The following is a 3,658-nucleotide window of genomic DNA, read 5'->3' as shown; positions in this document are numbered from 1 at the left end:
GTCACGTGACTTCCACTGTCGTAACAATATAAACATACACACGTTTTCTGAAAGGGCTAGGTCCTCATAAAAAATATAAACATACACACATTTTCTAGGCCTAAAGTTATAAAATCAAATCAAATGACACGAACGTTTTTTGATTAATAAGCAGCAAAACTGCGTTTAAACAGTTTTCAAGGCTTAGAAGACAAAGTTTGTAATGCAACCATGGAAACTGTGTCATGGTAAAATAACCAGGTCGTCCAATAGGGAGAGGGTAGGTAAGTAGTTCACTTGATTAGCGTGTGCGAAGAACGAATTATCTGTTCGTTCAGTGTAGGATACTTAACGGGAAATTATATATATAGAGAGAGAATTAGTATACATCTCTTGCAGCAAGACGTAGACGTAGTTCTCAGCCTGCGACAGGTGGTGTGGGGGAAAGTAAATAAAATAACACAGGCCATAAACTTTCAACCACATTCCAGATCAGCAGGATAACCCCCCCTCCCCATTTCATTCTCTCAATTTCTAGATAGTATTTTTTTTTTGTTTATTTGGCATGAAAAATGTTGTATAATTTGCATAGTTTTGCTGCTGTTTGATGTCTTTTGAAACTGTTTCGAAAAAAGAGAAAAAAAGCCTCCTTTCGTTTTACTTTTTGTTTTTATTTATCAGAAACTTTTATCGTATGTATATATAACCTTTCGAATTGAGTAACCGTTACCTATGTACATAGTTTGCCTATAATATTTTTGGTCGATATAATTTCATAACTAAAATTTGTATTTTCTTTACGGAAACGACAGAATAAATTATACCAATACTATTAGCTGTAGTTTGTTTGTAAATTTACAAAACTTTATTTGTGTGCTTCGGCTGAACGACATGTAGTCAGACCAGACCACAAGTTAGTGCTAACATCACGTTGTTTACTCGCTAGTGACGTAGTTGATTGGAATCTCCTTTATCCAATAATATGTAGCCTCAGGCTTTAGCTATTTTCAAAGCTGGCCTCCATTAGAAGCTGTTGTACCGCAACTGTCACATGACAAAGTTGAAATATTTGTTATCATTTTAACAGGCGAAATGCTGCAAATAAGATGTTAAATTCATGCTCTACTTAGCGTAAAATTTATGTTAAATTCTTGTTAGTTACGACATTAAAGCCACGTTATTTAACGTACAAATTCACGTTAGATGACATAAAATTTTTACTAAATTCATGTTAGAACAAACATTTTAGATAACACAGGCATTCAGTAAAGTTTATATTAACTGTCACAAACACTGCATTATGTTATATCGGCTGTTACAAAACAAAGTTTTTATTAGCTGTTATAGACTCTACAATAAAGTTACATTAGCTCTTACAAATACTAAAATAAAGTAACATTAGCTCTTACAAACACTAAAATAGTTATATTAGCTGTCACAAACACTAAAATAAAGTTATATTAGCTCTTACAAACACTAAAATAGTTATATTAGCTGTTACAAACACTCAAATAAAGTAACATTAGCTCTTACAAACACTAAAATAAAGTTACATTAGCTCTTACAGACACTAAAATAGTTATATTAGCTGTTACAAACACTAAAATAAAGTTATATTAGCTCTTACAAACACTAAAATAGTTATATTAGCTGTTACAAACACTCAAATAAAGTAACATTAGCTCTTACAAATACTAAAATAAAGTTACATTAGTTCTTACAGACACTAAAATAGTTATATTAGCTGTTACAAACACTAAAATAAAGTTACATTAGCTCTTACAAACACTAAAATAAAGTTACATTAGCTCTTACAAACACTAAAATAAAGTTGCATCAGTTATTAGTGACTCTAAAATAAAATTAGATTAACTCTTACAAACACTAAAATAAAGTTACATTAGCTCTTACAAACACTAAAATAAAGTAAAAATAACAGTTACAAACACTAAAATAATGTTATATAAACTATTACAAGTATTAAAATAAAGTTACATTAGTTATTATAGACTCTAAAATATAGTTACATTAGCTGTTAAAAACACTGAAATAAAGTTACATTAGCTCTTACAAACACTAAAATAAAGTTGCATCAGTTATTAGTGACTCTAAAATAAAATTAGATTAGCTCTTACAAACACTGAAACATTAGCTGTTACAGGCTATAAAATAAAGTTACATTAGTTAGCATGGTCATTGAATTATGTTTATAAAACGTGTAATATTATTATTGTGGTCTGACGGTTAAAAAAGTAAAATAATTACATCAAATTATTTCATTTATTAAAAATTCGTGCCTAAAGATGTACAACTTTTGATAAATTTTCTGATGTGAGACAGGTTATCATTTTTGTATTAATGAAGAAAAGTTTTAATAACCTGTTTTCTGCTTTTTTTTTATAAGGTATGCGAAATGCTGAAGAAGGGCGCCACCTATGTGTGGGACGACGACATGAAGTACCCTACGCGTTTTTGGGAGATCAGTGGGTTGGATTTGATGACGAACGAAGCATAAGAATTAAGGTATTTAAATAAACCAATCACTGTCTAATAATTCCCTGCGTCAATCAATATTTAAATATGTTTCTTTTATTTATTTTTTGTATTAAATTATTCTCTGCTAGCTGTTCTTACCATCAGGTGTCTCTGTAAGATTAAGGTATTTAATCAAGATTACATCATAGCACATAGTAAATCCAAAGTTAAAGAGGTCCCAAACTTTTGAAACTGACTTTGAAACAACAATAAAACGGTACTTAACCAACATCGTGGTTGAACCTGGTGGTGTTAATTTTTAACCGAGATTTTATTAAGAATTGAATAGTGAAATATATATATAATTTTTGTCAACGTTGGATGGAATTTTCAGATGCAATGGATTAAAGAACACGATTATGCTGGAGCTATGGTATGGACTGTGGACATGGACGACTTCAAGGGGTCCTGTACCGAAAGAACTTATCCTCTCATAGGGGTTATGGCAGAAGAACTGCTAGGAAGACCCAGCAAAGGATCATCTTACAGTCTAGAACATATCCTTAAGACAGCGCCCAAGCCCACTTTACCTCCAGCCAACTCTGTTGACATCATCAGGCCGGAGACTTTGCAAAAACCAGATGAAATCGAAAGTATCGAAGTGAAAATTCCAGGTTTGTCTAAACTGAAATTTTGGTTTATAACCTTTAACCTCTAGGTGAGAGAAAATGATTAATATTACAAAGTAACTTCATGATTTTAGTAGGAGTTCCTCCCAGTCCGATAACTCATAAGCTGACCTATTGGATGATCAGTGACAAGAATCAGTACTTTTTTATTATTAGATATTAATTACTATTTAGTTGTATTCTACATTGTCTGGACACGATCCTGGGTAATCTGGAAGAAAGTCTGGTGTGTTATCTACTCGACTTGACACGATCCTGGGTAATCTTGACGAAAGTCTGGTGTGTTATCTACTCGACTTGACACGATCCTGGGTAATCTTGAAGAAAGTCTGGTGTGTTATCTACTCGACTTGACACGATCCTGGGTAATCTTGACGAAAGTCTGGTGTGTTATCTACTCGACTTGACACGATCCTGGGTAATCTTGACGAAAGTCTGGTGTGTTATCTACTCGACTTGGAATTGAGTGAATGTATGATGAGGGCTGAGAAAATAGAACTTGATGATATACATGG

At 32.4% G+C, this 3,658-nt stretch overlaps 1 pseudogene; it reads left to right on the top strand.

Annotated features, from left to right (window-relative positions):
* The window catches only part of LOC106469549, a 26,964-nt pseudogene that overhangs the window by 13,284 nt on the left and 10,022 nt on the right, over positions 1–3,658 (top strand).

The sequence above is a fragment of the Limulus polyphemus genome, unplaced genomic scaffold, assembly GCF_000517525.1.
Source record: "Limulus polyphemus unplaced genomic scaffold, Limulus_polyphemus-2.1.2 Scaffold3539, whole genome shotgun sequence".
In the NCBI taxonomy this organism is placed as follows: Eukaryota; Metazoa; Arthropoda; class Merostomata; order Xiphosura; family Limulidae; genus Limulus; species Limulus polyphemus.
This window is presented reverse-complemented; position numbering and strand designations above follow the sequence as displayed.